Here is a 17,268-nt window from a genome sequence, read left to right as displayed (position 1 = left end):
ATAAATTCATTTGAACCGAGAGATTCTCAGTGTCAACTCTTTAGTGGAGTCAGTTGACATTAAGCTAAACTTGGAAAAGGTTTGTGAACTTTTGAGTCCAAGTATTTTAGCTAAAGCTTTGTTCATTTGGATCCATGGGGTCACTGTCACAAATCATATCGAGTAGGAATAGTTAAACTGGAAGCTAAGTTAAAACAAGAACGAGACGAGTTTGACGAAAATTGTCTAAAGGGTATTTTTGTCTTTTTGGACATAGGACGAAATGAATGTCAATAAATTTTTTTGACATTGTCATAGGATGACAAATGAAATTTAAATCACATGGCCAACTTAAAGAATTTGGGCCTTGAGGATTTATTTCATTTCATGGAATTTTATGTGAAAATTCTTAATGGGTTTTGCTAAATATTGTCATGGACAAATAAAGAAACATCTAGAAGCATGTTCTAGACTCAAAATTTGGTGCATACCATAGAGAGAAAGAGGAAATTATTTTGTGCATTGATGTATGAAGATACTTGTCAAAAGAAAAGGAGTAAACAAATTTCCTTTAGAAGGAAAGTTAATTTTCGGCAAATTAAGGATAAAACAAATGAGGAAACAAATCCAAGGTGTCATGACTACAATCTTGGACGTGCAACATAGTGGGAAAAGAGGAAATAAACATTTTCTCATGAATATGTGATATTCTATAGAAAAGAGGAAACTACCTTTTGAAGGTAATCCTCCTCCTATAAATACATCACCTCATTCTCATTGTTTCTCATCCCACATAAGTTAGAGATTGAGAGACTCTCTCTCTAGACCTTGTGGCCGCCCCTCTCTTTCTCTCTCTAGTTATTTTTCGTTTTTTTTTGCACCTAGGTCCACATTTGACCTAGTGTTTTAGCTCTTCGACTCCAAGACTTGTTCTTGAGTCGTTGTGTTTAAAAGTGCCCACACACTAATTCAGTTCTTTCTCGAGTGATTCTTGTGATAGAAACTTTCATGGTTGCTCGAGTTCCCGAGGAAAGAAGAGAGACGTGATGCGAAGGGAGACGAACGTTTATACCTTCTGAAGGCTTCTCAACGTTCAAGCTTCTCAAAGGTTAGTAAATTATTTAATGCTCATTTATAGTTTTTATTTACATGTACTTGCTCTTTGTCTAGGTTCGTAAAATCGTTTTACTTGTTTTAAAGAAAATTTTTAAATTCCACCGCTTGCTCGAAGCGTTAAACTTTTTCTTAGCCCTAGATCAATTCCAACACATGAAGCTCATAGCCAATAGGCGATAGAACGCCGGGCTCATCTGGCAGGCATGGACCCCTAGTCGGGTCAGAATCCGCTGAACGATCAGCGGAAAAGGGAGACGCAGCCCACAAGTGAGGCTCCCAATCATGATGGCCGCGAACCCGTTCCTCGAGCGAGATGGCCGGTCCTCGGTGGCAGGCCTACGCAGCCCCACCGAGAAAGGAATGTTGTACGTCTCCCGAAGCGTTCTAAAGATTCGGGTGGTGAAGGTGCTCGCAGCATCAACCCCCTTGCAGTCTAAGCCCTCGCGGGCAACAGAATCGCCACTCCGTACAAGTGGGTCCACTCCAAGGATTTCTCGAAAGCATAGCCCGAAGACTCCATTGATATAAAGGCCGCCCTGGTCGTCTCCAGTACTTTCCCACTATGCTCCACCTTCCCCATCGCAGGGGAAGCCTCCAGGTCCTCTCCAGGATCCTCCGAGTCCGACCCTAGGGGGTCATCGGAATGAATCTCGTACAAGAACGATTCGGACGGAATTATCGCAAGTTCAGCGTCTGAGGCCTCTAAGTCAGACGCCCGGGGAAGCCCTACGTATTCGGTCACCTCATCTCGCCCGGTTGAGCGAGGGGACGTCAAACGACGCCTCGCGGGAGACCAAATTTATCACCAGGCGTGATGGGCGTGAGTCTTGGGACCCCTCGCCCTCCCCTTCGGGGCCACACCTAGTAGATGGGCCGCTCTCGGGCTCCGCCAACTCGGTTACTGCCGCGGCGTTAGTCTCCAACTCCGCGAGCCATTGATCGGCCACGCGAGAATCTTCTTTGACATATATCGGGATCCCGTCGAGTTCCTCAAAGGGACCTTTGGCCGTCCTCCTAGAATCTTGGGAAGGGCAGGAAAGGTCGACCTCGGGACCATCGACTTGGGAAAAGAATTCACTCCCCATCAAAGGATGAAAAAGTAGGCAAGTCTAAAAAAAATTTTGACTCAAAAAATGAGTTTTAACTCTTAAGGCTGCCAGGTGTGAAGAAAAGGGGGAATGGGACTCTCCTATTTATAGGAGAGGAGGGAGTAGGAAATCTACTCTTACCCACTTCCCCCCCCCCCCCTCCATGCGCGCGCGCAACAAGCCTGGCCCGCCGGTATCATGCCGTGTGCGGGCCCTGCGGTCCGACCGGTCGGCCAGGACCCAGCCGAAGCCCTTGGGTCCGGCCCAACCAAAAAAAATAAAGAGGGGCAAAAAGACCACAACGCCCTCTGGAATTAAAGTTTACGACTCGCGAGCCAGAAACTTGGGAGGCTAATGTTACCGATCGTTTTCGGGAAACCGAAAAAACAAAAACATTTCACGCCGGCCGGACCACCCAATGGGCCCATGCGCACCCTGCGCTCCCGGCCCACTGGGCCCGCACGCACCCTAGCGCCCCCGGCCCACTGGGCCCATGCGAGTACCAGCGCACCCGGCCCGCTGGGCCCGCGCACGCCCCTGCGCCCCCGGCCCTCCGGCCCGCGCGCGCCCCTGCGCCCCTGGCCCAGGCGCACCCTGCGCCCGCGAGCGCCTTCTCGTGCGCGCCCAGCACCTCGCCCGCGTGCGCCCTCGCGCGCCCAGCTCCCTCATGCGCGCGCCCTGCTCCCTCGCCCGCGTGCGCTCCCCCGCGCGTGCCCAGCTGCCTCGGCCGAGCTCCATCAGCCAGTCGGGCCTCCCTCGGCGAGCACCGGTGCTCCCCTGCCGATACGCCGGCCAGACAACACTCCCGGCACGCCCCGCGCCCGGCAGGGCCTCGCACCCGCGCGTGCCCCACGCCCGGCCGGGCTTCACGCCTCGCGCGCCCCGCGTCCCGTGCGTACGCCGTGCCCCGCGCCCTGCCATCCGGTGGGCCTCAAGGGGGCCGGCCCAAGGCTTCCTCCAAGCCTATAAATACCCCCCTCATATCCACTTGAGGGGGGCCTTCACTTTCTCCTTCACTTGGACCTTGACCTTGAGTCCTTTGGATAACTCTCTTCTCCTCTCTAACCACGCTCTTATGACATTCCAAGAGCGCGCTCTCCTCCTCTCCCGACTCGGCTCAGAAACCCGAGAACCCCCCTCCACGAGAGGGAGCGCATTCCCATTCTGCGACCCGAGTCTTCACATGCCACAAGCTACGCTCCCGCTTCTTGGCCCTTGAGTTAGAACTCTGAGCTACGAGTCAAGCGACCCCTCTAAAGTCTTCACTAGAAGCTACGAGCCGGGTCCTTCTCTAAAGCCTCGGATTCTCAACCTCCGAGCCCAAGATAGCCCCCACACTCATATTGAACTACGTTCTGACCTGATCCCGGACGACGGGTACGTAGGCAGCCAACCTTTGGCACGGTCACACCCTCCAATACACACCTCAGGGTCTGGAGGGTGCAACTAAGTCTTCGAGTTCACATTTTTTGCCCGGGTGCGGTTACTTGGTCTGGCCTTGGATCGAACCGCCCGAGGTATTTAATCGTTGTTCATTTTCGTGCGACAACAATATATTGTTAGGTTTGTTTATGGACTAAACACTAAGGTTTTATCATAAACCTTCAGACAAGGAAGAATGAATTAACGTTTCAACTTTTATTAATAAATAAGCAATTACAAGCAAGAGTCTTCGTGAGACTTTATTACATCAAATGTACACAAGTAAAGACTACAACTCTTCTTGTGGGCACCATTGACAACATTTTTACTCCGAGGTGCTTGCTATCCGGGATTACAGAATTTCTAAAATTTTGGATTCTGGATCCCGGATTCCATTCCGAGAGTTCTAGAACTCGAATGAAAAAATTTCCTTGAGAAAAAATATTTTTTTAAGTATAATAAACATGATGTGTAAGATTGAAAATATTTGATATTTTGAATATTTACTTGAAATTGAGATTTTATAAAACTTGTTTGAATTTTAAAAAGTTATTTTCACTTTCAAACTTGAAAATGTTTGTCATCCAAATCAAATATGTTTTTCAAAATGTTTTCAAAACTATATCTGTATCACTTATGTTCAAAATTTATTGCTCTTGAAAATTTATGTGGGAGGTCTCCTCGAAGACTAGTCGGCAAGAAGATGCAAGAAAGAGGTGTAATCTCAAACTTCAAGTGAGTTAAAAGTTAAATCTTTTCTCACACACTTTCCCTTGTAGAAAATAGGAAATGTCTGAGTATGTACATTGTGCCTTTGTGCATTAACACTGCTCTCCCTTGAAACATCTCGATCTAAGAATCAGTTTCTATAATTCCACTCTAACTCTCTATACACTAGGAAACATGTTTCTGAACATCTAAGAGATGATGTGCCATCTCTAAAAACTAAGTGACAGGGTTATACTTGTTGTTTGCAACTCACGATCCCCAACACTAATGAAAAGTGCCATTGTCGCCAGACTAAGAGTCACCCTCGCGGCCCTCTCTTAAATGAGAGTACTCAACAGTGCTTTGCTCTGATCATTGCTAGTAGAGCTTCGTCCGAGAGTGAAACAATGAGACAAGGCCTCCCATCGGTGGATTGTTTTTCAAAGTAGATCTCTAAGACTCAATCCCTAGTAATCCTCCCTTGGGGCACTGCGAAAGGATATGAGTGATCAAACTTTTTGCAAGGTGGCTAGTCAAGCACTGATGTATTGACATCTTGGCTATGCATTAATGATGAGTCATTTACTTATGAAAGGAGACTCTTTTCGGCCTTCCCTCGAAGGAGTAAAGTATCATTTCGTTCATAAAACCTTTGGATTTCTTCAATCTTGTTCATCATAAAGACTAATCATAAAATTGTTTCAAATTAATTTTAGCAGGATGTCTCTCAACCCTCTCTCAACCATATCCTTTCCTCAAATAAACTCGAAGGCGACAACTACGTTGATTGGAAACGTAACCAGGACATCGTCCTTACCATTGACAAGACAAGTGGGTACTCACCTCCCCGTGTCCTCCTCGGACGAATGCTGATTCTACTCAAGAAGACAAGGATGCTTTGGCGGCCTGGCTCCGCTCCGATGAGATTGTGAACAATGTGCCCCAGCAGCAGCATCGTGACATTGAGACAGCCGCTGACATGCTCTATAATCTCCATGAGATGTTTGGAGGGCAAGGGCGTCAGGTTAGACACCAAGCAGTCCGACAGTTTATGAACTGTCGCATGAAGGCTGGGACTCCTGTCAGAGACCATATGATGCTGATCATTAGTTATCTTAATGAAATGGAAATCCCAGGATCAGAGATTGATGGAGAGACTAAAATAGATATGATCTTGGAAACGCTCCCCGAATCTTTCGAAACCTTCAAGCTGAACTACTACATGAACAAGATAGTGTACACGGTTACCGAGCTAATGAAGGAGCTTCACACTGCTGAAGGTCTCACTAAGAGAAAGAGGAACCATTGAAAGGTACATGCTACTGAGCATAAATCCTCCACCTCTGGATCTAAGAAGAGACCTCACAAGGCCGAGAAGAAGAACGAAGGCAAGGTTCAGAAGAAGAAGAAGCCCCGGGCAATCAAGGTGGACAAGTCTAACAACAAATGCCACCACTGCAATGAATCCAGACACTGGCGTAGGAACTGTCCTGCCTACCCCAAAACAAAGGAAAAAAATATATTGTACTTATTACCAAAGCATGCTCAGTAGCTGATAATGTATCAACGTGGATTCTTGACACCGCTGCTACTAACCATATTTTTTGTTCCTTGACTGGTTTCATGAAAAGTAAAAGCTTAGAGTAATGTGACTTCACCTTCAGATGGGGTGATGGGGGGTGATGGGAGCTCGGTGTCAGCAAAGGCCGTGGGATCAGTGACGCTATCTTTTGAAGATCGAAATTTAAATTTGAGATTAATCGATTTAATGTTGTGACTCTTCTAGTCAATTGTTGAACTTCTCGCTTGGTGTGTGGCGATGGTCTTCCCATGAGTGCTGATTTTATTGCGATTTGATTCGATGCCACATTGGATCACCAGATAAACTAGGAACTTCCCATATGATACATCGAATGAATACTTCGCCGGATTCAATATCATTTTGTATTGGTTCGATACCTTGAAACACTCCTCGATGTGTGCTACGTGATCCATGTCACGGATTTACTTCACCAACATGTCATCGATGTAGACTTCCATTGTAGACTTCCATCGTCTTAGCTAGTTTCTCCTCGAACATTTTGTTCACTAGTCTTTTGTAAGTTGCGCCTATATTTTTAAAGCCGAATGGCGTCACTTTATAATAGTAAATTCCTATGTCCGTGATGAAAGCAGTTTTTTCTTGATCATCTGGATGCATCAAAATTTGGTTGTATCCAGAGAATGCATAAAAAAAAGGATAACATCGTATGTCTGGCAATTGCATCGATCAACCTATAGATATGTGGAAGGGAAAAACTATCATTTAGGCATGCCTTGTTTAGATTAGTGAAATCTATGCATACTTCTTTTTCTTGTTATTTTTCTTTACAACAACCGTATTGGCTAACCAATCGGGATTAGTCACTAGTCACCTTAGCTTGATCCAGACAAAGGTTTCTACTATTCTGCCTTACCGGTTTAAAGTTTGGCTCGACGTTTAATTGATGGGAAACTATGTCAACATCGATTCGTGGCATGTCTTTGGTGGCCCAGGTGAAAGTCGACTTATTTTTCTTTATAAAATGAATAAGTTGTCTTTTGTGCTCGCCTGCCAGTTCATAACTTATAAATACCTTACATACTGGTCGAATCCATCGACTTGAATCTCGGTACTCAGTTCTAGACGAGGTTGATCACGAATTTCAAGTTCACCCTCATCCCCCTCATTCTCAGAAGGTGTCTTCGCATCATTGACGGTCATTAATTGCTATTGGTTCGGTTTGCGTCCCAATTTTTATTCGCTAAGGTAGAATAACCGAGCAGTCGATTGGTTTCCTCTGATTTCTTTCAATCCTTGCGGGGTGGGGAAACGGATGCATTGGTGGTAAGTCAACGGGATGGCTCTCATGGAATGAATCCATGGTCTTCCCAAAATCATGTTGAATGTCGAAGGGAAATTTAACACAAAGAACTCAAAGATCTTGTTTTCGTCGCTTTCATATATAGCCAGCTTGATAGATGCTATTGTGAGGTCAATTTACTGTCGAATCCAGTAAGCTCTACTGAACTTTTCTCGACCCCGGATTTCCTTAGTGTGCTAAGGAAAATGACGTCGACAAAAATTTCATTGTCGATGAGAATCCGGGATACTTTGCAATTCGATACGTCCAAGTTCACGACGAGGGCATCATCATGATGGCCACCCAGCACCCATGATTCACTTTCTCTAAACTCGATCAGGCTGTCGGAAAAATCGGTGGGACATTTATTGGCCGCCCCATCGATAACTCGATGTCGGTGGGCCTTGATAGAGTTCACTGACTCTTTGCAAAGTCGAGATCCCCTATAATGCAGTCCACCCTTTTCTTCGGAGCCACTGGCAGATTAGATGTTCCCTTCTCTGTGCCTTATCTATTTCCCCTTGTTATCCCCAGCAACCGCATAAGAGACATGTTGTGCAAACCTTAGTTTACCCGATTGGGGCTGAAAAATGGTTTCCCTGTGGAGTTGCGGGTCCATCGTTATGCTTTTGGGGCGTAAATGGACGGGGATTTTTAGTATGAATATTTGTTTAGCTCGGGGTTGCTTTAACTACCGCGAATTTCTTTTGCAAGGACAGGTGTCTCTTCATCGACGGTAGCCTTTGTAGCTCGATGATTAATTCTTCGCTGAATAAAAATTCGTGCCATAGTGCGTTCTTTAGAGCTGCAATTGCTCCAGCATTGCTAATACCACTAATTTTTTTTATAGAAACCCCTTTGAAGCGGGTCATGAAAGTTCTTAGCGATTCTTGGACTCCTTGTTGGAGCGACTATGGGTTGGCATCCGAAGCCTAGAGTAGTCCTTCAAAAAGACTACTAATAGCTGGTTAAAGTTATTGATAGACCTCCCTTCCATCTTTGAGAACCACTTTAAGACGGGCCTTGTGATGTGTTCACCAAAGAGGTGGCAATGTCCGGCATCTCTCTCGTCATCGCTCAGGTAAACCCAACTGACAATGATTTTAGAAGGCGGTTATGTGAACTTTCGGGTTAGTCTTCCCTTCATAGAAGGGGAGTCTGAGTTTTTCCGCATCCCTGATCCGAATGCTGGTTATTCGTTCGGGGAACGGGGTTCTACCGGTTACTTTGATGAGATGATCAATTTCGGGGGCTGTGCCGTGTCCTGACGGCTTACAGCCCGACCGCAGTTTTGGCCATAGAGCGACATAACATAGCGATCTCGTCATGGTTGTAACTAGCTTGGAGGGGAGCGGGCTAGTGAGCTTTCTCGTGCTCCCCATCTTGGCGAGGGGGCCACAATGGATTCCCTGGCAAAACCAGTCGACTCGCGGGGCATTCTGCCCTTAGAGGTGTGGGCTTAATAGAGCTCGCATGTTCTCGACGAGGCTGAGAGGCTGGGGAAGGAAACCAAAGCGGTTCATTTCTCAGGGTCTACATGTGCTGTGGAAGTTCTAGAGGCGGAAGTGGGAGTTAAACATGAATTTCATCCCTGTTAGGGTCGGGAGTCATTTTGACTTCCGAGAAATTCAGCCTAACTCCCGGTGGGGGGATTTCTTCCCGGCCTGCTCGTTTCAGCAGCGTTCAAGTTCGAACCCACCGAAGGGAGTCTGCTCGCATCACACCGAGATTTCAACACATGGTGTTTCAACGAGAGCGCCGAAACTTCACGCATTACGATTTGGTAGGACTGATCGTAGTGGGCACACTCTCCGTGAGAGCTTCCAACACGGACTGTAGCTCGGCGACTAATTCCAAGCCGAACGAAAGGGTTGAAGGTGGATGCCATTCGGACAGGATGTAATGTTGTAATTGTGTCGAAAAGAGATTTGCGCTCAGGGTGTGAGGAAAACTGATTGGTTTCCCACATAAGGCACTAAAATGTTGACGTAAAGAATCACACCAAAATATTCTCGACAACTTGTGATGAAATTGGGCTGATTTGAATTAGAGTTGGTCCTCAAATTCCATAACTAGGTTAAACTCAATTCCAACGTATGAACAAAAGATGGTGAATGAAAAGAGAGAGGGAGAGAGAGAGAGAGAGAGAGAATGGAGTATACAAAAGAGAGAGAGGGAGAGAGAGAATGGAGTATACAAAAGAGAGAGAGGGAGAGAGAGAGAGAGAGAGAGAGAGAGAGGGAGAGAGAGAGAGAATGAAAAATGAGAAAATCAAGTCCAATATAAATTAAATATTTTTTCTTAAAAAATATTAATGTAATTATTTATTTATTTATATTGTAAAAATAAATTTGGTTAAATGGAATTTTAACATTTTTAATTAATTAATAATGAGTGTGACTAATTTTAATTATTAATTAAATATTGGGCAATTAGGTCAGTAGTCCAATAGCTCATCCTCTTTTTAAAAAGTAGGCCAAATTTCATTTTATTAAAAAAAAATAATAATTAGCCCACCAGCCCGCAGTAAATTAAATAAATTCTTTAGTTAATTTAATTTACTGCGGGTTGATCGACTAATTTTTTTTAATAAAATGAAATTTGGGCTAGAATCTTAAAAGGGGCCAGTGGAATTGGTAGTTGCAACGAATTCCTGATAAAATATTGCTAAAATAAAATTTTAATGTCGAAAATGATTATATACATAGAATCAGAATTTCAAATACCGCGAATTCCGCATGCCAACTGTAGAATTTTAAGTATATTCCGCAAATGTGTTCAATTTTCACAAATACCACAAAAAATTTCACAAATATCGCAAATACCGCAATTATTTTATCAAATTCCGTAAAAAAAATATCGCAAATTTCACAGATACCTCTTATTTTATTTATATTAACTAATTTATTAGTATAATAAATTACGGTAAACTTTTGATACTTGCCATAATATACTACAGAAGATAAGCAATAAACTTAAAGTCACGGTACGATAGCGGTAAGTTAATCCTTGCGTAGATCCTGTTTCATTAGTTTTGTTCTTTTTCTAAAATAGCTCAGAGTTAATTGCTTCACAAGTTTCCCATTCTCATATATATCATAATATTATTTTTTCTTATTAACACTTGTGATGTGAAGTAAAGGATGTAGTACTATATAATATTAATGCTCATTAATAATTGATAAGAAAACCTTTGGGATGTCGGTTTCTTTAAGTTTAATTTTAATCTTTATTAATGAGGGTGTCCCTTTCAATTTGCTCCAGAAATATATTAGCTTATGTGAGAGACGGTTATGATGTGTGTGATTTGAAGAATTTGTTGATTGGGAACTTTTTGCAGTTAAAGAGAGGCTTCGGGGATACGAAGTCCAGTCGTAGTTGCTTTTTAATTATTTATTAAATTCGTAGGGTCATTATTATTGGTGATTCCAACTGATAATTCAGAATTTGCTGTCCCACTAGAGATTCATGGATTTCCCATTTTTATTACTAGATTCATTGGTGTATATAGAACTATAGAACACTATAGTGATATATACTATTTTGGGGTTTTGTTTTGCTTGATCAAAGAGATATTCAAATATATTTTCTCAGAAAATAATGTGGCGAACTGTTTCTTGTTTTACCGAAAAAAGGAATATACAATAATCTGTTTTGTCACTCATTTAACATATATCTATTCCATAATATACTGTCCCCCATTTTTTTATTATACGAAAAACAGTAAAATTATTTATTGGATGGTTTCAATTAAACTTAATTACTCGATAGCAAGTTATTTTTTATCATCTACAAATAGATTTATATTACTTAAAAAACAATCTATAATATATAATTATTTGTTTAATATACTTAATTAATACGGTGCTAAAAAAAATCTTTAGATTGTAATATGCCACCTTGTTGATGTTCAAAGTTACACTATACAACTACACACCTTCTTTGCTTTAACAAAGATTTGATCTTTTTTTTTCCATTGGCTTTCTTTTAGTTAAATTGCTTTCCTTCCATCTTGATCAACTTTTTTTTTTTTAATAAAAAGAATGATAAAACATTCTCATGGTTATTATTAGAAATATAATAAGCCCTTCTTTTTTTCCCTTGTTTTTTCTTATAGAATATGTAAACAAGCCAAGGTTCTAAACGCCGATGAAAATCGGCGACGCCGTCGCTGCCGGGAGCTGAACAGCTGACGAAGACATTATTTTTCGTTTTGCCGTTAAAAGCCGTTCGAAATTCGAGAAAAAAGCACATCGTTCTGCAAAACGAAAACCGAGGTGTGAAGAACGCGCTGTAGTTGAAAAACATGAAGATGCAAGGAAAAAAAAGCCATATTTACACTTTGAGATTGTTATTTAGCCAACGTTTGGTAAAAATTTGGTAAATAGTCACATCCACGTATTTACATGCTTAAATTGACTTAAATACTCCACCATTTTTATTTCAATGGAAGGGCAAACCAAAAGTGTCACGTCATGTTTGTGGCTATTTACTAATTATTTACCAAAAGTTGATTATATAGCATTTTCAAACGTCTAACCTAGCTAGTTACTTAAATTTTTGTTATAGGTTAGCATGAATGTATTCATACAGTGATTCTAAGAGTATAAGAGTTATATGGTTTTAGTTTTTATTCTTGGATATGCACTTAAACATCATGAGTTTTGCTAATTGTTAATGCCTGAAAATGGATCAACACGAAAACCGGTCCGCGGTTCGGTCTAGGGCCGGACCCTATGACCGCGCGGTGATCGAACGGGGAAGTTGTCCCAACACTTGTGCCTCCGTCGTGCCAGAAAATGATTTCCGACGACTCGTCACCTGAGAAAAGAGAAGAGAGTGAGCTAAAGGGCCGCGGAGGGGTTTCCTCCGGCGGGCACTCCGACGCTCAACATTAGTCTAGGTGTCGTGCCTTGAGTTCTAGAGAGATAAAGTCTCAGATGAGAGAGAGGCGGAGGTTTTATTATGTGTGAGCCAACTTACCTCCAAATGAGGAATCTGAAGGTATTTATAGGATTTTGAATGTGAAAAGTTATGGAAACTTGGCGGAGGGATTCTCCGGTTTTGCGGATTTTACCAGAGGGATCCTCCGGTTTTGTAGGCTTTACCGGAGGTGTCTTCCGGTTTTGGTGAGCTTTACCAGAGGTGTCCTCCGGTTTTGTGAGCTTTACCAGAGGTGTCTTCCGGTTTTGTGAGCTTTACCAGAGGGATTGGTCCTTGGCAGGGCTGTGTTTTTTCCTTCTTGGCCCTTGGCAGGGCTGTGACTTTTCTTTCCTGGCCCTTGGCCAGTCTTATCTTTTTGTTGATTATGGTGTTTGTGTGTGGGCTTATTTCTCAACATAACACAACATAAGGACATATGTTATGCAAGTTTATACTTGACTCTTCACATGCTATGAGTCTTATCGTGAGAATGATTAATAATCATAAAGCATACTTAAGATAAGAATGAATGTTCCAAACGTTATAAATTTTTGAATTCAACATTTCATAAAGATAGTCTTTAAAAGACTTACTACAATATGAATTAAAGATACATTTATATATACCCCTGTGGGCATGAATGCTACTAAATATATGTTTTAAGCTAACTCAAGAGAGAGCTTAACTCTTCTCGTTGTGAGCAGTTTGATGAAGTAGCTAGACTAATATGTAAACACAAACTAATACAAGAATAAATACATCAACTTTATAAATTACTTATTCAACATTTCAAAACAAATATCTTTTAAGGACATAATACAATACAATTCTGCCACAGTTCCTTTGTCAGTGACGGAGATACCTTGAGCTCAACAGGGACCCTAACCCCCCCTAAACTTTATAAGTTAGCCCTTCTTAAAAAATAATTAATTTTAGCCCCCATAAATTAGGAGTCTCGCTCCATCATTGACTTTGTGGACATGTCGAAAATTAACATACACTTACACAAATAACGGATTTAAGCAAATATAAAAAATTCCCAAATATCCGTTGCATTATCATCAAAACCAGACATAAGAATTATAATGGATAAGTCATCATACCGTGAAAATCGCAAACAATTTCAATTTTCCATTAAAAGTCGTACACAGATTAGCTTAGTAAGAGAAAGTGGTAGAAATAAAACAATGAAAATGAGTATTAAAATTTTACCAAGACGTACCAAAATTTCTCCCCAAAAAAAATTAAATGTCGACATTTTCGCCAAAAAAAAAAAAAAAACTAATTAAATAACCAATGGTCATCCGAACACCTCTTAAAATCGGGAAGTCGCTTATAATCGACCGTGTCAATACTAAGTTCAATCCTAGGTTATATACAAACATTCAAAATAAAATGTTTCAAATTTCATTAGAGAAATTTCATGAAGTGGACCTCACATGGGTCAAAATATCAAGACTACACTCACTAGTATTAAAATATTTAAAAATGGTTATTTGTCTCAAAAGTGGACAAAAATACCATTTAAATCAAATAAACACATTTTTTTCTTGTTTCTCTCATTTACTCTCTCTCTCTATCTCTCTCTCTCTCTCTCTCTCTCTCTCTAGTCCAACTTTTCGAAGAATAACGAGGGTTTGCGATGGCGTACGATGGAATATGAGGCTCCTCCTTCGAGTTTCGACAGTGGTAGACAAGTTTCGACCACTCAAAATGCCCAAAAAAGTATGAGTTATATCGTAAATTATCTTAAATCATCGTACATCATCATAAGTTATCTTAATTCAACATGAATATCATCGTAAAAATGATTAAATTTCATTCTAATATATCGTATTTCGTCGTAAATTACGTGAAATTCTATGTTTGGTTATCAACTCAAAAACTGTTTTTGAGTTTTCAGGAAGTGAAAATAGGAAACAAAACTGGAAAATGTGTTTGGTAAGGTGTTTTCGGGAAAAAAAAAAAATTTAAAAAATTTTGAAGTTGTTTTGTAAAAAAGTAAAGAAAACTGAAAAAGAATAAAATGTGTTTTTGGAAAAAAAAAAATTCTTCTCTTCTCTCCTCCTTCTCCTCATCTTCTCGTTTCATTTTTTCAAAAACAAAAATGAAAACTGTACCAAACGCTTTTTTCAGTTTTTTCACTTTCTCAAAAACAAAAATAAAAACTGTACCAAACAGCTTTTTGAAAACAACTGCAAAATAATTTTTCAGTACAACTACAAAAATTAGAAAATAGAAAACAAAAACTTTTTGAATTAACTACCAAACAACCCCTATATTTTTCTACGTCAGATCTAACATCATAAGTGATTATAGATAAATATATCATTAAATCGATTTAAGATGATTAAATAAGTGAATTTATCCATTATCCAACAAAATCCACCAATGAAAAAAGGATTTGAGGGCTTTTTGAGAGTCAGAAGGGGAAAGAATAGAAGAAATAAGGAAAATGATATAAAGAATGAGAAAAAGTGGGTTAAATGGACTGAAGTGATACTTTTGTCCGATTTTATGTCTAAAACTCAATATTAAATATTATGAAACTCAAGCGTCTAACTTTAATATTTCACTACTTATGAGATCCACGGGCATGGACAATGCCTCGGGAGTTGCCGAGGTGGCAGTTTCAATGGGGGCTGTGAATAATATACTTTCGTTTGCTTCATCGATGGTGGTGGTGACATTATTATTGATTAGATCTCCACGAAACAAAAGAGGATTCAGAATGGTGATATTGTCCTTTTCTCTTCTTTCGATGTATGTTTTTTTTGTTTCAACAAATAAATAAGAACTGTGACATATATTATAGGTATATATATGATGCTTGCTCATGGGCTTGTACTTTCTTTTGGTTTTATGGAAAATTGTGGTTCACATTGGATGCCTTTGAGAGAAACATGAACGTAGGAAAGGTAACCTAGCGGCGAGGATGGGAACAAAATGGCTCTGAAACCTGAATATTTTGTCTCTAAATGTTCATTGTTTTTGTTTTTTCTTTAGGTCAAATCATCACATCACATGGGATATCTAGGATCTATATCGATTTCACAAGAATAACTTCTTCATTTTCTAATTGCTATGGAACACAACAAAAGTATCAATTACTCTGTTCTCATCATTGTCTCAAAACCTTCCTACCCATCAACATGGTCTCCCATAATCTGTAGATACTCGCTCAAAGTTCTAAAACCATGCATATCTTTTTCCCCAACGGTAAAAATAATTAATTATAAAAAAATATTGAAAACTTATAAAAAAATATTGAAAACTTATACTTACAGTTTTTATTTTTATTTTAAAAAACATGTATCAGTATCCGTTGAGCACAAGTGGAGTTTTTTAGAATGATCCTAAAAAATGAATGAAACAATTTACTCTTCCCTTTTTTTTCCCCAGTTTTAAGTGGCAGTGTTGTCGATTTTTTTTTAAATATAGTCATTATTTAAAGTACGCTCTAAATCAGATTTTTTTTATTTAAAAGAAATTAAATATGTATAATATAAAAAAATAAAAAAAATAAAAATAAAAAGGCACATGCCATGTTACAAATGTTTTTTACATTCTCTATCATCAGATGAGTATATAGAAAGAATTGGAAAGACAAAAAATAGGAGTTAAAAATAGAATCTGATAATAGTGGGAATAATTAATTAATTATATGCATATTGTAAATTACAAGCGTCATTGAACTATTGAAGAAGAACTACCGAGTCTAAAACATGACCTAATTCTACGAAACTTTAGCCAATGTTTGCTTGAGAATTTACCTGAACTAATCATAGTATGGCAAGTCAACTACAATTTTGCCATTTTGGTTGACTTTTATGAAGACTTGAACAGCTTTACATTACCATCCCATATTTGAGACAAAGCTTTGGTAAGCATAAATAAAAGGACGAACTAGCCAAAATGACACCCCTACTTTAAAATTATAGCCAAACTATTAACATATTTAGGAAAATAGCCAATTTATCATGACAACATTCCAATATTCCAATTATACCCTTAGGTTAATATTATTAACTATCATAGTAAATGATATCATCCATAACAAAAAAATTAGTAAATCTAATTAACAATAACAAAAACTACATTAAATCTTATTTGTCGTAACAAGAATAATAGTAAATCTTATTTACCGTAACGAGAACAATAGTAAATCTTATTTACCGTAACAAGAAAACAATAAATTTTATTTACCGTAATAAGAACAACAATATATCTTATTTACCGTAACATTTTGTAGTTAATCTAACAGGAAAAGTATCAGAGATGATGACTAGTTAATCTAACGGTAAATATGATTTACTAATTATTTCCGTGAACAATCGAGGACTAACAATTCGACAGTAAATCATATTAACCATTGAGTAAATCATTCGTTTCTATGGTAAATATGACTAGTTAATCTAACAGTAAATACGATTTACTAATTATTTCCGTGAACAATCGTGGACTAAAAATCCGACAGTAAATCATAGTAACCATTGAGTAAACCATTCGTTTCTATGGTAAATATGACTAGTTAATCTAACAGTAAATACGATTTAATAATATTTCCGTGAACAATCGAGAACTAAAAATCCGACAGTAAATCATATTAACCATTGAGTAAATCATTCGTTTCTATGGTAAATATAACAGTAAATCCTACTTCCGCAAGTCCTACTTCCGCAAGTCCGTCGTTGAGAACTTCCACGCCTCCATCGCTAAGACCTTCCCAATCATACAGGAGATCAAGTTCTCCGGCGTCGAGCTCCCGGAGTTTCGGCAATCTCAGCTCGACAGGTTCTCCGAAACCCTCCGCGAAGGTCTTGAGCTCGTCGACACGGCTCTCCGTTCAAACCGCTACAACGTCTATAAGAACTACAAACTCACGCAGAAGATGGAGAAGATCAACCGCCGACGAGCGCTTCGACCGCATCGACCGCACCGGCGATTGCCGCGGCCAGCAGCTCGACGAGATTCTCCGAGCCTTGACCATTGGCTCTGGCTCCGGAGCCGCCAGGATGGTGGCGGAGGAGGCAGCGGCTACGATCGCCGCCGCCGAAGCGGTGGAGGACGCGACGCCCGGCGAGGGGATAGAGTTCGCGGTGAGGAAGGTGAAGGAAATGTTGATCGGAAGGGATGACCTAAGCTTTAAA

This window comes from Urtica dioica, chromosome 5, assembly GCF_054948205.1.
Source record: "Urtica dioica subsp. dioica isolate 48M chromosome 5, U.dioica_male_clone48M_v1_H2, whole genome shotgun sequence".
Classification (NCBI taxonomy): domain Eukaryota; kingdom Viridiplantae; phylum Streptophyta; class Magnoliopsida; order Rosales; family Urticaceae; genus Urtica; species Urtica dioica.
Note: the sequence above shows the minus strand (reverse complement) of the source record.